Below are 21,073 nucleotides of genomic sequence, written 5' to 3'. Positions count from 1 at the left end.
ACCGGTTTATACTTATTTATGTTCGTGTATCAGTTGGCTAACATTGTAATGGAATATGTTAAAAATAAATACACATAGGAAGAATATATATAATCTCCTGAATAAAAACCCGTACATTACATATAAAAGTATTGAATATAAACTCGAGCAAAACATGGCATTAAAACACTACAGTGAGGTCTAATAATTGTAATATTCTAATATAATACCTGATGTAATAAACATTCTATAATTGTATAATATATCGTCTAATTTGGCCAGGGTCTGTAATTGCAAAATTGATATTTATAGGATGATATTGCTATCATGTTCAAATTTGATTAATATACACTTACAAATAATTCAGAATCACGAGGAAATTGGACTCTAAGTAAAAAATTCACCCGTAGAATGATGACATAAATACTCAGAATAATACTCAAGTTACAGGAAGTTACCACATGGCGCCGATAGTGTGCCACAAAGACGATAGTATAAGAGAGCGGCATATAAAGAATGGTGGCAAGGAAATAAAATTTGGCGTACTGCCAGTGCCATAACTGCATGGGTATGTTTTTACGCGGTAAAATTATCGGCTGCAGGGAATGCGAAAAGAATTATCCAGCGAGCTTAGAATTGTCCAAAGTGTCATCTCCAGACTTCGGCAACTATTCCAAGGTAACGGAACTGTCAATAGACGTTACAATACATGTCTCCCCTTGAGTTGCAACGAATGAAGACTGGTTGACGAATGAAGATTTCCAAAGGAAGCATACGAAGCACAGCATCCAACCTGTTTCGTCAGCAATCTGCAGCCATGGTTTCAAGGCAAACAGAGTATAGATGTTTGAGTAATATTGATCTATTTGCTCGCAGGCATGCCAGATGTGTTCTGGTCATTGCAACTCACTGTTGCCAGCTATTATTCTGGAGTAGAGAACATGCATCGTCACATTGTGTGATGCTTTCTGACGAGCCCAGGTTTACCTGGTAATCAGACATTCACATGGCGAGAGCCAAGAACCAGTTACCATCGTTGAACGAGACCGCGCAAGATTGTTCGTTGGGGTGGAATTATACTGGGCATCAGAACAGATCTTGTTCAAATCGAAATCATGATTGCCCAAATTTATACGGATATCAATCTGAAACAACGTGTACATTTGATTAGGGGTGCCATGGGTGCAAAATTTGTGTTTATGGATGACAACGCCCATCCTCACCTAGCAAACATCGTAAAAGATTGTTTGCGGTTCTCGCTCCAGTGTTCTTACCAGACTTGCAGGAATGGGACATGCTTGATGGGCGAGTTGCAGCCCATCAAACATCTCCTACATGCGTCCCGGAACTTTGGAGAGCATTGCTTGCTGAGTAATCTTCCCCAAGATATGTTCGAAATTCAGCATCCCTTAGCGTTCTACGGACTGTATTTTATCGCATGAAGACATACAATGTATTAATCATCATACGAAAAATGCAAAATTAATTTTTAATCAAAGGAGATATTTTTGTAGAATTGTTACATGGAGCAAAAATTGTTGTTTTTATGAAGGGTATAATAATGCATTGATCATATTTTTTGTTCTTTATCTTTCGTTTAATAAATAGGCTTTATGAATTATTCTTGTAAAAATATATATGTGTTACTGTGAATGACCTGAATTGGTGGTTGCTGACTTCCAACGGTGAATGTTGACAATTTGAATTACAATTTACTTATACAATTCCAAGCCACAACAGTGCCTAGCTGCTAATGTTATAACTGAAAAATATTTGAAAAAATTACCTGTCATAAATCTGATTAAAAACACGAAGGCAGGAATAATTCAACCAGCATCAATAACAGAAAATAGGAAATAATTCAACCAGTATCGAAACACCTACAAGAGAATAATATCCACAAAATAAGAAAAAAAAATGAAAATGGAAAAGCATGAACAAATATGGCATCATCATTATCAGGGGGCCATTACAATGCCGTCAAAGGGGGAGTCGTTTCTGCGGTCGGAGTTATAATACCGCAAACAAGAAGAAGGATAAGTGATTTTCATTATCAAGCATGTCTTCGAAATATATTTAAATTTTAAATAGTAGCGTAATGAAGGTCACACGTTTTTAAATGTGAGAATTCGATAATAGATCTGGATATATTAATTCTTAAATGCAATTCATAGAAAAACAAAAGTTTTACTGTTTAAATTTCTTTTGAGACCAATTTTAATAGATGCTTGCGAAACCTGGACCTTGTGTCGTACGGATGAGGTTACGTTGGGTATCTTTTAGAGAACGGTCTTCTTTTTGTTGTTGTAATATATTTACCTCGCATTAGAGCTGATCAATGGGCTATGGTTTGGGAAGCATCCCTGATGTTGATCTAAAGACAAGCCATCACAATTTTGATCCTCGGCAGAGGAGATTGCACTCCCACTTTGGTAACCCGACGGCCTGCACGCGAAGTCGAGCACTTTACGGTAGAACAGTTAAACGAGGACCAATACAGCCCACTTTCGGTCCCATCTCAGGCTGATCAAAGTGGTCCACCCACCAGCACACTGACAGCAGCCAGTGATGCTTGACTTCAGTGATCTGCTGGGAACCGTATCTTTACGATTAGTCCACTGCGAGACAGAAAGGTTTTGAGAAATATTTTTTGGAGGAATTCAAAAAAATGGTGAATGGCTTAGACAAATTTAGAGCTTTATCACTGACATTGTTTACTTCATTAAAAGACAAAGGATAAAATGGGACCGCCACATGATCAGAATGGATAAAGACTGTACCACAAAGTGAGTTTTTAATGCCAGACCAATTGGCACATGAAAAAAATGCAGGCCGAATTTGAGATGGATAGATGACCTAGAAAAAGGACCTTTTGGTCTTAAAAACTAAAAACTCTAGCAGAAAAAGGTTGGCCTGAAAAAAATTTCTTGAGAAGACCATGGCGCACACTGGGCTGTCGAGCCATTGAGAATGATAATATTAATTCTTAGGCGTAACTTATTACAATATTGATCTACATATTTCATATCATAGAATTTACAGGAAATCCTGTTAATAGTATTAATTGTTTGGCATGCTACATTAGCCGTCTGTGACTTGCTAAGGATCAAAATTAGGATTTATGCTGGTAAAGAAAGTAGTAGTTTCTAGCTTCAAAAACTACTGAATAACCATAACACTAAATAAATAGTATTCAGATTTTTCGCAAACATTAGGGCATGTACGGACCATAAAATAAAAGTTAACAACTTGAATAATTTTTATTCTTGTTATTGTATTTTCATTCACTAGAACAATGGCTCTAGAGTCTTACGGTGAATGTGCTAATTAATCAGTGCTGGTGATGTTTTTATGCTATGATATTAGACCTGGACAAACATATCTTTTATTTTGAAATCCCAACAATTAAGATATGAGAACGTTCAAAATTTTGGACACTTTAATATAAATCCCTTAATAATACCTTTATTGCAATGTCTCTCTTTTAAGCGAATCGGAAATTTTTTGTACTCACAAATTTTTTTTTAATACAAAGATTATTAAATCTATACAAAAAATTATTTTTATTCCTTATTTATTATGTTTATAACTTTATTTAAAAACAACCGAAAAATTTAAATTCTAAAGGTATACAGATTTTTACATAATTTTAAAGAAAGTAATTTTAAATTTAGTAATTTTGAACAAAACCGACCGGACAGTTCTGGGGGAAATCAAATTTTAAACATATAATTTTTCTTAAATTTGAAATTCGAACGATTTCGTACAAGCAAGGTCTTTTATTTTGTAACCATTGTTGGACAGCCGATCCAAGTTTAAGTTTACAACTACCAATGTTCAACTACGTAGCCTTGTCATTTTGAACCCAATCCAGAAGACAAGAGAACTCCTGGATCAAGTATTAAGAGGAATTTGCTTTCGGGAAGGTCTTTTTGACGGAACTAACCCGCATTTGCGTTACATGGAGAGGAAGATCACGAGAACCTCCCATGGTTAGCCTGACGGCAAGGAGACTAACCCATGATCGGTATACCATTGAGGATATTTCACGTCAGGCCAGTGGTCAGAAGTAACTCGCTACAAATGACGAAACTACTGCAGTCGCTACTTTCTTTCGTATTTTGTAGCGTAGTGCGCTACTTCTTAAAAGAAGTAGTGTAGCGTGTAGTGCGATACAAAAACAAAACATTTGTTTGTAGCAATTTCTGGCAACTCCTTTTAAAATTTAGTAAATAATTTCGGTTCCAACGAAACTAATTTTTCGAATTTGATGGGTACAAAACATCACTTGTCCAGCAACGTATGCAATGAAAATGTTCAAACGCTCAATGTTCATTTTTTCGTCTGGTGCTCGACAGCAGCAAATTCTTTACATATTTTCAATTTTGTTGGCAGCAGTTATTTCTTTCATGCTCTTAAGTTATTTCGTTTGTTATCATTGAAAATCTTGTAGACAAAGGAATCATTAGCTTTCTTGGAGGACTTTTTGATGAACTAACCCGCATTTGCGTTACATGGAGAGCAAAACCTTTCACAGTTAGCCTGAAGGCATGGGACTCCGCCTACCACCGAGGACGGACGTTACGGCTGCGCTGTAGTCGGTACGAGCTGGGTGCGGCATTCGTATCGACCAGCTATCTCTGGGTTTCGAACCCGGTTCACCTCGTGGGAAGGAGAACGCTCCATCCCCTGAGCTACTACTGCTCTAAGTTGTCAAATTGAAAAAAATAACACAAATACTTTAAATTAAAAAATAATTGCATATTTTTTTTCTCTTCATATTAAGCTTCTGCAAAATTTTCATCAGTAGCATTGACATTACTAGCAGGAAAAATTCACAGCTACGTGATCTAGTTTGGTCCAACTGTTACTGTAGTTATAAAAGTTATGTACTCGATAAAATTTTATTATTTCATACGAAACAATGATTATTGAAAAGCAGACTCAGGCAATCAGCGCATCTCTTACCTACAACTAACATCTATTTACGAATGCAAGCATGTTTGCGTTTGTAACCGTGCAACTTATAATCGTTTGAACTTTTTTTGACGAAACCAGTTTCCGCATCATAGTTTAACCAAAGTATTTAAATGGCAACCGCAGATAAAAGAGCATTGGAAATCTCTAAACTCACCTCTCTCTCTCTGTAATACAAGGCCACAGGAAGACGTGGGCAGATAAAAGAACTTGTTTAATTTTTTTCTTCTAAGACGTTAATTTGTTACTCCGTCAAAAATGCTGGAATAACTAAATAGTATCTACTTTTTGTAGAAATTCATTTATATGCACTTTAATACTTTTCGACAAAAAAAAGGAAATATTTCCAATTAATATTTTTTTTCTCGCATACGTAATTGCAAAAATTAATATTCTTCTGAATATTAATTTTATTTTGGAATGTATGAATATTATGGGATGCTCCAAGTGCGAAAGAATAAAAAANTTTCGACAAAAAAAAAGAAATATTTCCAATTAATATTTTTTTTTCTCGCATACGTAATTGCAAAAATTAATATTCTTCTGAATATTAATTTTGGAATGTATGAATGTTATGGGATTCTCCAAGTGCGAAAGAATAAAAAAGAAAAAAGATAAAGCCTTAATTTTACAAAAACAAAAATAGCCTTTTTTTTTTTTTTTTTTAAGAAAAAGCAGACTTTTTTACTTCTTTTAAATAAACGAAAAGAAAAAAAGATTAAGATTCGAAAATTTTCTAGTTTATTTTTAATTTATGAATAATTAAAGACAAACGATAATAATTTATGACGATAATATTTAATTCCGATAATAATGAAAGATAATTTATGAATAATTAAGGATAATTTTAATTTATTTACTAGTGAAAGTACAGCACAAAATTATAATAGCCATATAGACTATATTGAGCAATTATTGTACCACTATTGAGTAATTAATAGGAGAATGAAAATCAGATAAAATGGAATAAATAAAATGTTTAAAAACTACGTTTATCAAAAATCAGAATATTTTTTTACAATTTTGATATGATCTAAAATTCAGAACGGGGCACTTTTGTATCACTGTTGAAACTCCAAAAATAAGTTGCCCATTTAAGTCTGACAAAAATAAAAATATTTTCCCCTTTCAAACTTAATGGGAAAACGTAATATTTAAAATTTACATTTCATCAACCTTTTCCTTTAATTTTGTGTCTTTTCATTTTAGTTTTGCATTTTCTCGAGGATTTAGGGTGCAAAGTGCTGTAGACTTAGATTAACGATAAAATCGGAATTAATGTATCTTGCTCTAATTACCATCAAGTGGGCCTAGCAATATGTTTCTTAAGTTGTTGTTGTTGTTATAGAACATTAAGGAAAAGGGCGCCTTTGTAAGTGGCGCCATCTATGGTCAAGAATTCGACTTCTGCTACACCCATATTTCACACCCGGTTACAGGGCGGATACATTCCTTCATTCACAGATCGTAATTTTGATCTGAAGCATCAATCTCCAGTTCAGTACCCCCAGAGGTTTAATATGTTATGGGAACATGGAGGACTTTGTGGTCCGACATATTCCATGTGCACCACTGTGTAATTTGGCCAGCTGTGTTCGTATTTATCGAGCAAATTTATTAAAATTAATAACAACAAAATATGAAAATAAAAGCGCAAATACAGAGCATGTTTTGCACCAGTTTGTTTGCAATACTTTTATGTTTAAACATACATGTAATGGGTTTTTATTCGGGAAATTTTATTTTTAAAGTATCTCATTACGATCTTAACCAACTGATAAACGAACATAAACAAGTGCAAACCGGTTTCAGCCGCGTAAAAACGATAAAGCTGGGTAGTGTCACCTGATAATTAAGATTTTGCACAGAATCTTATAATGCATCTAGTAATTTGCGGTCAGGGACAGTATATATATATATAAAACATTATAAGCCTTGTATTATATACGAGAAACCTTAAATATTCCAAATTAAATAAGAGGATAATAAACCTGTTTAATATTTCCCCCCCCCGTCTACACACCTTGAATTCAGTCACGAGGAAAGAATCATAGATAAATACCGAAGTCCCGAACACTAACGAGGCAAGAACAGTTTCGATTTGTGGAATCTTTAAATGAGAAGAATCGATCGATGACAAATCTTTAGGATTCATGTCCAACAGAGAGAGGGTCTAATCCATCACTGACACTTTCCTAGGGAATGAGTGATGGTCACCCAACTAACCCAAAGACATTAGACTTTCATTCAGAAGAATTTCTTATCGTTTCTTGTCATGAAAGAAATAGAGATGTTCTTCAAGAAATAGTCACCTCAGATCTTCTGCTCTTATCGTAGGATGACAACTTTGATGAAAGATCTCTTCCTTTTTTTTCTTCCCTTTTCTGATAAGTTTGGTTCAGGAGTAGTGGGTCCTCCTCACTTTGTGGATGTTTCATACTAAAGAAACTGAATTTGACGAATACGCTGCTTTTAATAGTGTTTCCCAAATAGATAACTTGTTGGTCAGTTTTTTTCTTTTTTCGAATTTAAAAATTCAAATATCGATCTAATTTTATTACACAAACCTCACTTTCTTTGACCGTATTGCGCAAAAATAAAGAAATAATCTTTCTCCCATTCTACCTTAATTGTTCGCATTTAATATTTTTCTTCCACAATTCGAAAAAATTGAGATAAAACGAATATCAAGTATAGTATCTTTCAGAAAGCCTATACTTATTAAAAAATACAATGAAACCGCGTATTAGTAAAATTATCAGAATTAATAAAACAGTAACTAGATTTTCACTATCGCCGATAGCAATAAGAGAAGAGACTGTCGCAGATAGCAACAAATCTACAGCAGGGGAATGATGAAGGGTGCAGGGGAGAAGTAGAAAAGTAAGTAACATCTGTCTCTCAGAACAGTCATCGTCACGGTGCCCGGTGGATGCTATAAGAACAGGATCAGTATTTTTAAATAGGGATGAGGCATGACTAAAACTAAGAACAAAACAGAAGAATTTATATTATTGGGTGTTAGCGAACTGAAAAGTATTCCAGAATAGCAATAATTTCAGACTATAAAAGACGGCTAGAACAGCAACATTGTAATATTCTAATTTCTGTTATGCTCAATGGGTGGCAGCACGTTATTTAAGTTCATTAATTCCAAAATTGTTATCTATGCAATTTAATATTAATTAAAACAAGAGCTAGAGACCGCGTTAGGAACTTACGGAGGCTGAAGGTTCTCCGCCTTGGCCCCAAAACGTACTTTTTTCCTTCTTTTTTTTGGTTGTTGTATCTGAAAATGGTGAATACAGAAAAAATGCTGATGGTAAATCAAAGAATTTTTTTAAATTTAAAGTAAATAAAACGTTGTTAACTGTAATACATAATATTTTTAGTTACATCAAACACATACTACAAACACCAATTTTTTTAAAAATATAAAATGCTTTTATATTTCTCATTATATGTTAGCAGACATATTTTGTATACTAATAAAATAAACACAAAAAATACTAAAAAAGTGTAAATCAATAACAGATTTATTAGAATATCAGATTATTAAAATATGAGATTAACAAAATATCAGATTATTAATATATCAAATTTATTAAAAATATAAAAAAATTATTTTTTTAAATTTAAAAAAAAAATTTTTTTTAAAACATTTTTAGAATTTTTTTTGAAAATTAAATGTAACTTCAAATTCTTTTCTTCAACTTTTCAAATTTTTTCACATAAATCTAAATTATTCCATTTCTTTTACTGATTTGAAAATAGTTTTTAAAGTCTTTTTGTACATAAATAAGCAAACAGTGCTGATTAAAAAAAAAAAAAAAAAACAAANAAAAAAAAAAAAAAAAAAAAAAAAAAATCAGAAAGTTGAAGAAAAAAAATCTGAATGAAAACCTGGAAAAAATTTATTAAAAGTATCCCTAATTCTATATTTTTTAAATTTTTTTTTTTTACACAGGGAAAAAAATGAATAATCGGTTTCACATTATAATATGATTGAGCCATTTTGAACTAAAATATTGACATATTTTTCATAAATCGTTTTTGAACGTGCTTGACATTACTATAAAACAACTCTTTGAGTCGAAGAAATTATTCAGCGGTGCATTTATTTCGATGACACAAAAGATATCCGATGAAGCACTTGAGAGAGCAAGACGTGCGATAAAGAGCGTTCTCGACACGTGCCACTCACGCGACAGCCATTGGATCATCATCTAGATCAAAGAATAAAATAGATATTTAAACTCTTTGGAGGGGATATCATCTTAGCGTAGCGTCGTACATCCTTAATTTTCTTTTTTTCCTTCCTCAAGTGGTTTTGAAGATGTTCCGAGAGGATGACTCAAGGGTTATACCATTTTTTCTTTTAAGTTTGGCGATCGCCAATTTCTTTAATCGAAAAAAAAAAGAATTCATTCATTTATTTTATATTTTATTATCGTTTTCTTTATAACCGTTGTTGAGTATCCGATCCAACTTTGGGTTTACGGCTACTTATGTTCAACTCCATAGCCTTGTTATTTTGAACCAATCCAGAAGACAAGGAAACTCCTGGATTAGTACCCCCAGAGGTATGATTTGTTATGGGAACATGGAGGACTTTGCGTCAGATTTAACATGCATCAGTCACCATTTACTTACTACACGGGGAGTCTTCGGCCTGCGGGGATTGAACCCACGACCTCTTGACCGAGAGAAAAAAAACTAAAACACAAATAACAGTTTTTACTTATTTGAATGGTTGGTAGCGACACGATTTGACAGAAATTAGGTTTTCCAATTTTGCTTTAGGTCTCAGCAAATCTGAGAATGACCCTAGGTACATCAAAATATTCGAAATTCCATTTTAAAACGAATATTTACTAACGGTTTTTATGTTTAAGGTGTATCTCTATATACAGTACCGTTTCAAAAAAGCATTTCCGACCATGCATTACGTTATGATTTCGAATTGTCAGGAGGCACTCTACCCTTCTTAGTTGTTCTGAAGCGTTTGACTGATATGTATGTGTTCGAAATCGGGTTCGATCCCCAGTGGCAGCTTGGAGCTCACCCTGCTTAAAATCAATGGATACCAGCTTGTCTGGGAAGTAAAGTGCTGACCACATTGCAGCAACCACGCCGTTGATCGTGGAACCTTAACCTCCATCATCCCTTTGGTTCATAATGGGTTGTTGTGGTAATGCTTTACTTTACTTTTCCCGATATCTGAATGTGTACTGTTTGGGGTAGAATATAACTACAGTCGAACTCCGGTTTAACAAACCCCTATTTACCGTATTTCGCGATTTAACGAATTTTATGAAGCTAATAAAGTAGATTTATAGGAAACAATGAATAACGACTCTGAGACAGGAGTCGATGATGATGAATTTCCAGTGAAAACTTACCTTTTCTGATGCTTTATACGGTTTGGAAACAGTGAAAACTTACCTAATGCAGTAAATGAAGGAGTATTTTCATCGCTTCATGACGTTTAAAAAAAAAACTTTCTAAAGTGAGAAATCAAGAAAATAAGCAAACCTTACTCGCGAAATGCTTTAAAATTTCAAATTAATCAGCGCGTAAACATTCGAATCATTCAATCTGAATAAAAAGTGTAAGATTTCTATTTATTTTGTGTATTTGCTTATTAGAGATGTTCGAATATTAAATGCTTATGTATTTGCTTATTAGAGATGTTCGCTTATTAGAGATGTTATTTCGAATATTTAAGGTTTCTCCTATCGCATATAATACAAGGTTTATAATACTGACCCTGCCCACAAGACCAGGACTAGACGCACTATAGAATTTTTTTATTTTGCCCCCGATATTACGAACTATCCTCGATTTAGCGAATATTATTTTCGATCTCTATGAATTCGTTAAATCGGGGTTCGATTGTATTTTTCAATATTGTCGTAAGAGCAAACCTACAGAGGTAATTTGACAAGGTAGTGCATTTAATTTCGAAGAACAATTTTCAAGATAAAATCATTTTGATTTCTTAGAAAGCCAAGTAAGCGATGAGGAGCCTTTTTATGGTAACCCCTTCATAAGGAATCTAATCAACTCATTTAGTGGTTTTTAATACGCATCGGTGGACAGAAAGGAGATGGGGACTCGTGGCTAAGAAATCTTTCAACTGTTACAAAATATCATTTGACCTCAAAACTTCCACAATCACTTTATTTGGGATAAATCTTGTTTACCTATCTTTGGCAGAATATTTTACAAAGGATTCAAAGAATCATGCATACTGTTGCTAGCTTGATTGAGGCAACTTCATCCGTTGATTTTACCCGACGAGTATCGAATAAAACGAGTTATTTTCAGAAACAAGAAAATGATCCCTAATTTAAGTCGGAAGCAAAGAAAGTATGATGGATAAAAAGATAAAAGGAAATTTCATAATAAAATTTGGTGATAAATTTGTATTAATCATCTCTAAATTCAGGTTAATTATTTTAGCGAAAACATTTATTACAATACGGTATCAAATGTGATTTAACGCGAGGTATTTCAGAATTAAAAATCCAATGTATTTTTTTTTTCTACCCCTCTGTACGACGATAACCATTGGAAGGGCCCGCGCTAAGTATTCGCCTCCTCGACAAATGTGATAAAATCGCAAGTTTAGCAAATAAAATTGTGTTTTAGCTCAAGTAGTGGAGAATGATTTTTTCCACTGGAAAGAAAAAGATTCATGAAAAACGTAAGATTTGCATTTGGCGAAGACTTTCGAAAATTGGTAAATTGTTTCGATATTTGGCTAATTTACTGGATAATAATTTGAAATCCTTAGCGCGGGCCCCTACACTGGTAATTCCAATAAATCTATCTAACGTAGCTGTTGTTACTTGCGGTAGTAACCATTATGCATTTTCAGGAATTCTTACACTATGAGCCGTGATGGCTCAGGGGATAGAGAGTTGTCCTTCTAATGAAGTAAACCAGGTTCGAATCCCGGTGATGGTTGGTTGATACGAATTCCGCATCCGGCTTGCACCGACCACAGTGCTGACGTAAAAATCCTCAGTGCTCGACGGATTATGGACAAATCGCAGTCAGTCTAACCGTGGGAGGTTTTTGAGGTTGTCTTCTCCATGTCGCTCAAATGCGGGTTAGTTCCATCAGAAAGTCCTCCACGAAGGTGAATTTCTCCCAATGCTCGACTTAGGAGTTCCCTTGTCTTCTGGATTGAGTTCAAAATTACAAGGCTATGGAGTTGAACATTAGTAGTTATAAATTCAAAAATTGGGTCTGCTGTTTAACGACGGATATAATATAAAATAAAATTCTTACACTATACATTTTTATTAATACATATAATTCCTGTAAATCCATATGCGTACATTTAAAGTGAAATGGTAACCATTAATATATATAAAATTAAACGAGTCAATCAAACTGCTTTCCCCTTTATGTTAATCATTAAAATCCGAATGAACTCTTATAGCGTGAGAATCTAATAAGTTTTCCTTCCACAGCTTTTCTTTCAATGCAAGTTTTATTCTCTTTTGTAAGAGAAATTGAGAGAAGAGACAGATACTTTTCATAAAACGGATATATTCAATAACTTATTTTCGATATAATCGGTATTTCTCTTTCATCAAACACACACACATCTACATATTGCATAAAGAAACACACGGCATAAAAGACACAAATGATGTAAACTAAGCAGGAGAACAAAAAATCGATCGATATCATTTCGATATGAAACAGACTTTCTGTAGATGGTTGACTGAATGTAAACAATAACAAGCTTCCTAGAAAACCGGAAGAAATTTAGAAAACTTCCAGTGTATCCCTCCGCTTATGATATGCTTACGAGGTGATGTGTGAACAGGCTTAATAATCTAAGAGATTTTATTATTGTGATTTGGGTTTAAATTTCAACGCAATTTTAAATTCTTTAAGCGCGATTCGAAATTTACCTGTAATTTATAAATTCTAACAGGTCGTGAGTCTAAAACAAATTTAACAAAATTAATATCATAACATAAATAAAACGTAAGGTAAGCCCTTATTTGGGTACATTTGTGTAAAATAGCATCATTTGTAATTTTTTGGGGAGCATTACAGCAAGGTTGCGGAGTCTTCCGAAATTCATTTGTTGTTTGTTTCGGTGGAAATTAGTTTGAAAGAACGCGTTTTATTGAAGTATAATAATATTGGATGTCGCGCTTTTTCAAGTTCAGGCTTAAAAATCAATCGAAAGTAGTAAACCCGGGAGTCATACGACGAATTATAACCCCTAGAGCCATTTTTACTAAGCTTTACACGGTCAACCATCCTATAAGAGATTCATTCGTTCGCCTTCCAATGAGGTGAACTGGGTTCGAATCCCAGCGATGGCTAGTAGATACGAGTCTTGCACCAACCACAGTGCTGACGAAATATATAATGGCAGTGGTAAACAGATCATGGGTTAGAGCTCTCGTGCCGTTAGGCTAACCGTGGGAGGTTATCATGGTCTTCCTTTCCCTGTAACGCAAATACGGGTTAATTCCATCAAAAAGTCCTTAAAGAAAGCAAATTTCACCCAATACTTGATCAAGGAATTCCATTGTCTTCTGGATCGGGTTCAAAATGACAAGGCTACTTTGTTGAACTTTAATAGTCGTGAACCCAAAAATTGGGTCTCCAGTTCAACGACAGTTTTAAAACCATCCATAAGATATTTTTTTATTCACTTTACGAATAAAAATAATTATTTGCAAAACTTTGAATGTAATTATTGTTAAATAGTGAGTTATTTTCTCATATTTTCAAAATTAATTTCATTTCAATGTGGTAAGTCAGTAAGTGTATACAATGTTCCAATTTAGTATTTTTTCTAAATTCCGTCTTTACGTCGCAATTATTAACTACTTATTAATCAATATTAAAATAATTTAAGTTAAAATATATTAATTAAAATAAACTGAATGATTATAAATTCCAAAATTGTGTTCATTTCATATTATAATTATAAAAAATATGTTTAAGATAGGACGGATTTTTAAATCTTGAAGAGAACAAACAGAAAATATTTGCCATGAAAAATTTCTCACGGGATAAAGCTTTCTTTTAAGTGGCCTCATCTTGGATTTTAGACTCATTGAAAGAACACGGTATGTTAATAACACTACAAGTATAACACACACTACTTATATTGAAAACACTACAAGAAAACACGTAAAAATCAATCGAAATAAGCAACCCGGGAATCTTACGACGAATTTTAAACCCTACATATACTGTTAGAAATTTCTCGAAAAAAAATGGTTAATTAACAATTTATTGAATGGTTATTTTACCACATTTATTCAAAACAGTCAAATAACCATAAATAAAATGGTAATCAAATTGTTAGGTTTGAAAAAAACTGTTTACTAACTGATTTCACCTATTACGGTTAAACAACCAGAATTTTATTGCACCCACTAGAACCACCTAATGAAGCTACTTAGCTCTTTGCAACTGCGTACACATCATAGTCGGGCGGGCATAGTCTGTCATTCTCATGACCGGCAGAACTGGAGTTCGAGTTCTAGTGTTGACACCACACTATTTCCCTCATTCCCTTCAACGCATGAAGAATTTCTAGAGTCCGGCACTCTCCAATGTCCATTACTTTACGAAAAGCCGAGCTCCCATATCTAGTTAAACTTTTTTTTTTTACGTTTTTGAAAAATGCTAGTCGTAAATGGTTAAAAAACCTTTTATTTTTGTATTCATGGTTTGATAAACTTACTTTTTGTAAATTAGTTTCAAAACCATAAAGGAAAAAAAATGTTCCTTACCGTAAATTTTACGGTTCATCGGATGAACAGACATCTGCCCGTTATTTTACCGTAATTTTAGAATGAAAATTTTAAGAGTCTAGCGTGATCTGCACTTAGCTTTACACGGTCAATCATCCATTTTGAAGGTTTGGTAAAAGTTTTAAGTTTAATAAAATCCCTTCTACTCCAAATGGGCACTACTCTGTATTCATCAATTCCGAACAACCAAAAGATCCTAAAAAGAACAACCGTTTCATACCTCTTCAATATTCCACTCAGATCAGTTCAAAATTTGAGAGAGAGAGTGGTAATTGTTTTTATGATTTGCAGCGCCAATTGATTCGGAAGAACGCCTTCAGAATAACAAACACATTCGGTAATTGATCCCGTGGTTTTGGTTGCATCGTCCTGTGTCTGTTCCAGAACTTGGATCTTTAATTTTAACAGCCGCTCAAAAAACAATTACCGGCACCTGTGATTTACACCTTATATAACTTTCCAAAGACTCTTATTACAACGCTGGCTTAATTCTTTTCTTTTGGGGTTGTATAATTTGTTTATTAAAACTTTGAATACATGTATCGCACGTTCCCGTAATGAAAGGGTGTACTTGATTAAATAGGGCATTACACACTTAAGGGCCTCGTGTAATTTATTTGAAGTTAATGGTACATTATGAATCTGTTTAGGATCACTCATAGCTAAGGTAAAGCTGCTCTACAAGTTCAGCAATTACAGCCTTTTTTTAATTTTTTATTTGGGAATTTTCCAAGGCAGTGTTGGGAACATGGATGAAGGGGCTAGGACAGACACCGTAAAGTCCTGTCATTCCACTGTAAAATAGTTGATTAGCGTACTTCTCCCGAATAGACACAAATCTAGCAATTAATATCCCAAATATCATCACTAGATCCTCAGATTTTGGTAACTTAAATTCCTGAAAATGCCATGAAGAACAGCAAAAAATGCTCTTTAAAATAACGAAAAGTTCTATTAAACGTAGTAAAAATGGCGTTTAAATAGCAAAAAAGAAAAAAAAATGTTCATAAAACAGCAAAAAATTTGTTCAGAGTTACAATATAACAATAGTCAATGTTGATTTGGTGCAGTGGAGATTCATTAAGTATTGCATACCAGAAGTGCTCTAAAAAATAACAAAAAGTTCTACTAAACGTAGTAAAAATAGCAAAGAAAAAAAAAGTAGCAAAGAAAAATAGCAAAGAAAAAAAAAGTCCATAAAGCAGCAAAAAAATGCCATTAAAAGGAAAAACCAAATCGATCTTAATTAAAAAATTTGTTCATCGTTTCAATATAACAATAGTCAAAGTGATTTTGCGCAGTGGGGATTCATTAAGTATTGTATACCTGCAGTACTTTTTTAAATAAATAAATTAAAAAAAACTGACGAAATGTAGAATTATACTGTTTTCTAGAGGTATATTTACAAGCTGTAATGCATTAAATAAAAAAAAACTCAAATATTATGTGAAAAAGGTAGAATGAGCCAGCATTTCGAAATATTTAATAAAATGCCCTGTAATGAATAAATTTCCCAGAAATCTCCCAAAATTCCCTATAACCTCGAAAAACCGTTTGAAAAACAAACAAAAAAACGACCTAATGAAGCAAAAGAGTCTAAAAAGGTGAAAAAATTTCATTAAAATCCATGTATTTGTTCAAATTTTAAATTTAATGTTGTATTTTTAAATCGCGAAATTTTAAAAAGTTTTAAAATACTACCTGCCTTTAAATTCGTTTTCTAGGTTCATTAGAAAAGATTTTAATGAATAAAATGCTATAGAAAGTATTCAAAAATATTAATTAGTTGCTTTATAAATAAGGACACATAACTGGCTGTAGGACAACAAAGAAGATTTTCTATCAGGCAAGTACCTTGAAGACCAGTGTAGAAATTCCAGTGTAGTTCAAAATTTCTAGTGAAAAACGAGGCTTAACTGCTGTTTAAATTTTGTGAAGGATTTTATAAAATTATTATTTTTTTTTTAATTATTTTTTTACAGAATCATTAGCAGACATTTTCGTTACATACCAAAGACGCTGACCCGAAACAGTCAAGATTGTTTATCCATTTATTGATGCATCTAAATTATAAAAAAACATTCCACTAAAAGATTTAATCTCTGATTTTATTGAGATATTCATTTGCAACGTCACCTACAATTTTGTCTCTTTGAAAGCTATAGAAGAAACATTATTTAGCCATTCCTAATAATGTTCTACAATTTTGTCTCTTTGAAAGCTATAGAAGAAACATTAGTTAGCTATTCCAAATAATGTTCTACAATTTTGTCTCTTTGAAAGCTATAGAAGAAACATTATTTAGCTATTCCTAATAATGTTCTACAAATTTGTCTCTTTGAAAGCTATAGAAGAAACATTAGTTAGCTATTTCAAATAATGTTCTACAATTTTGTCTCTTTGAAAGCTATAGAAGAAACATTATTTAGCTATTCCTAATAATGTTCTACAATTTTGTCTCTTTGAAAGCTATAGAAGAAACATTATTTAGCTATTCCTAATAATGTTCTACAATTTTGTCTCTTTGAAAGCTATAGAAGAAACATTATTTAGCTATTCCTAATAATGTTCTACAATTTTGTCTCTTTGAAAGCTATAGAAGAAACATTATTTAGCTATTCCTAATAATGTTCTACAATTTTGTCTCTTTGAAAGCTATAGAAGAAACATTATTTAGCTATTCCTAATAATGTTCTACAATTTTGTCTCTTTGAAAGCTATAGAAGAAACATTATTTAGCTATTCCTAATAATGTTCTACAATTTTGTCTCTTTGAAAGCTATAGAAGAAACATTATTTAGCTATTCCTAATAATGTTCTACAATTTTGTCTCTTTGAAAGCTATAGAAGAAACATTATTTAGCTATTCCTAATAATGTTCTACAATTTTGTCTCTTTGAAAGCTATAGAAGAAACATTATTTAGCTATTCCTAATAATGTTCTACAATTTTGTCTCTTTGAAAGCTATAGAAGAAACATTATTTAGCTATTCCTAATAATGTTCTACAATTTTGTCTCTTTGAAAGCTATAGAAGAAACATTATTTAGCTATTCCTAATAATGTTCTACAATTTTGTCTCTTTGAAAGCTATAGAAGAAACATTATTTAGCTATTCCTAATAATGTTCTACAATTTTGTCTCTTTGAAAGCTATAGAAGAAACATTATTTAGCTATTCCTAATAATGTTCTACAATTTTGTCTCTTTGAAAGCTATAGAAGAAACATTATTTAGCTATTCCTAATAATGTTCTACAATTTTGTCTCTTTGAAAGCTATAGAAGAAACATTATTTAGCTATTCCTAATAATGTTCTACAATTTTGTCTCTTTGAAAGCTATAGAAGAAACATTATTTAGCTATTCCTAATAATGTTCTACAATTTTGTCTCTTTGAAAGCTATAGAAGAAACATTATTTAGCTATTCCTAATAATGTTCTACAATTTTGTCTCTTTGAAAGCTATAGAAGAAACATTATTTAGCTATTCCTAATAATGTTCTACAATTTTGTCTCTTTGAAAGCTATAGAAGAAACATTATTTAGCTATTCCTAATAATGTTCTACAATTTTGTCTCTTTGAAAGCTATAGAAGAAACATTATTTAGCTATTCCTAATAATGTTCTACAATTTTGTCTCTTTGAAAGCTATAGAAGAAACATTATTTAGCTATTCCTAATAATGTTCTACAATTTTGTCTCTTTGAAAGCTATAGAAGAAACATTATTTAGCTATTCCTAATAATGTTCTACAATTTTGTCTCTTTGAAAGCTATAGAAGAAACATTATTTAGCTATTCCTAATAATGTTCTACAATTTTGTCTCTTTGAAAGCTATAGAAGAAACATTATTTAGCTATTCCTAATAATGTTCTACAATTTTGTCTCTTTGAAAGCTATAGAAGAAACATTATTTAGCTATTCCTAATAATGTTCTACAATTTTGTCTCTTTGAAAGCTATAGAAGAAACATTATTTAGCTATTCCTAATAATGTTCTACAATTTTGTCTCTTTGAAAGCTATAGAAGAAACATTAGTTAGCTATTCCAAATAATGCTCTACAATTTTGTCTCCTTGAAAGCTATAGAAGAAACATTAGTTAGCTATTCCTAATAATGTTCCACAATTTTATCTTTTTGATAGCTATAGAAGAAACATTAGTTAGCTATTCCTAATAATGTTCTACAATTTTATCTTTTTGATAGCTAAAGTAGAAATATTAGTTAGCTATTCCTAATAATGTTCTACAATTTTCTAATTTTCCTTTCATATACGTTGAATAGACGCAATTTTACTCAAAGCTTATATTAAAAATAACTTATTTAATCAGGTCATTTCATACTTACTCTCATAAGTAGATCATAATTATAAATCTAGAAACGTTTAATAAATTTAGATATATTTATCATAAAATGTTTTTTAACAAGCTAATCGTAGCGAGTATATTTCATATATATCATAATATTTCATTTTATAGAAACACTGACTTCAGTTTAGAATAAGTAATCATATAAATAAAAAAAAAGAAGCTTAATAATAGCATAGAATTTTTCATAAAATTTGATTTTTCATAAATATGGATATAAAATTATATCTGGTTTGTATAGGATAAAGACAAACAAGATTTTCAAACATTCATCTGATGATGACCGATTAAAAAAAAATTTCTTTCAGATTAATTTATTCTAACTGTGAATACCAAAACAACAACTACAAAACACAAAGGACTTAGATAATCATTTGATAAAATTTTCTGCAAAACAATAATTTAATTAAAATATCGGCAACGAAAATCTAGATCGCAGTTCAATAAACAATGTCTTTTCTACTAACGATAGGTTAGATGGGCCTTTAAGTATAAAAAAAAAAAAAAAAAAAAAAACTTCAGAATTCATAAATGCTCTAAATAAAAGAGCAATTTTCTTCACGAAACGTAATTCGAAGACATTACCGAAAATTTAAAAAAATTCACGAAACGATGGTATAATAATAAACATCCGCCACACATTGTAATTACGGCAACGAAGTAGCCATTTGACTGACGTTCAGCCACGGAATCCGTCATTTCGTAAGCCTGCCACTCTCGTTCAACAATAAAGCGACCGGTCACCAATCCTTTTGTTGCAAATATATTCTATCCATGTCACGTAGACGAAAAAGATTCGAAAAAAAAAAAAAGAATAAAAGGAGCCTTCTAGATCTTCTACTTGCCGAAAGAGGTCGGTAGGGTTGTCAAATTGGGTGACGCACCCCTATGAGATTTTAATGACTAGCGAATAATCGTTTTCTGTTCCATAACACATCCGGAAGCACACATCAGACACTCAAATTTCGAATAATCGAACTATGATCCCCTCCTGCCACTTTCTGGCCATTGTCGGACAAATTTGCATAATGTTGTTCGGTGTAAAATTGACTACAATGTTGTTTCCTTCCATCTTTACTCTAATTTTTGGGTAGGCGTTTTGTTAGAACTTCGGCATTGTATTTTAATAGGATTTTATTTACAAATAAAAAGACATCATTCTTGAATAAAGGGAAGCAACTGGTGTAAAATACCACAGAAATTAAGTTGTGAATGTATAATCAATTTACCCTAATATTTGTCCTAATTTATAAAACTTATCTAGTAAGGTTTCTTTTCCACGAAAACTATGTTTTATTTGTATCAGGAATGTCTAATAACTTAGAATAGAATAATTTTTATGCTAAGAAAAACGCACGCAGTGAGAACTTTTCGTAATTTATAACACGAAATCGCGTATTTTGGTTTATGTGTACATACGTTCCTCGTACGGGGAAAAAATAATCATTTAAAGAATCTGTACTGAACGGTACTACAAAATCGCGCTCAAAACTTTAAGAGAATACCTAAACAAAAAATAAAACTCAAATAATTCTATATTTATGTATTATTATTTTTTGATTTTCTTGGTGACTTTTCGTTATTAGATTAAGCAACACACGCATTTAGTAAGATTCAGTATCATCTGGCATGATGCTGTTGCTCGAATCGTTTACAGTTTATTTTAAACCAATGGTTTCTGGGCAATTCCATATGTGACGGAATGACATTTTGACTCGCAAAATAACAATTAATTGAAGTTCCTATGTATCTAATTTCAAATAAAATAAAAAAATTCTCATGCATATCATTATTATTGGCATAATGCGCTTCATAAACTAAAAAAGCAGGATTTTCTATCTTTTTTACTTTTAATTTTACGAACTTTTTATTTGCGTGACGGAATGACATATTGGCAACCAAGCTTTTGGCATGCCGCTTAGATCTGGTAGTTAACAAATTGCCA

At 32.2% G+C, this 21,073-nt stretch overlaps 1 protein-coding gene across 3 annotated transcripts in view; it reads right to left on the bottom strand.

Annotated features, from left to right (window-relative positions):
- The window catches only part of LOC107436532 (Krueppel-like factor 2), a 192,658-nt gene that overhangs the window by 53,221 nt on the left and 118,364 nt on the right, over window positions 1-21,073 (bottom strand). The window contains exon 2 of one of the 3 annotated variants that reach the window (XM_043043127.2): window positions 1,766-1,859. The exons of the other annotated variants lie outside the window; for them this stretch is intronic. The gene's annotated coding sequence lies outside the window, so the exon portion shown is untranslated. The remainder of the gene's footprint in view (window positions 1-1,765; window positions 1,860-21,073) is intronic. 3 annotated transcript variants of the gene reach the window in all.

The sequence above is a fragment of the Parasteatoda tepidariorum genome, chromosome 3 (genome assembly GCF_043381705.1).
Source record: "Parasteatoda tepidariorum isolate YZ-2023 chromosome 3, CAS_Ptep_4.0, whole genome shotgun sequence".
In the NCBI taxonomy this organism is placed as follows: domain Eukaryota; kingdom Metazoa; phylum Arthropoda; class Arachnida; order Araneae; family Theridiidae; genus Parasteatoda; species Parasteatoda tepidariorum.
Note: the sequence above shows the minus strand (reverse complement) of the source record. Positions and strands in the feature narration are given on the sequence as shown.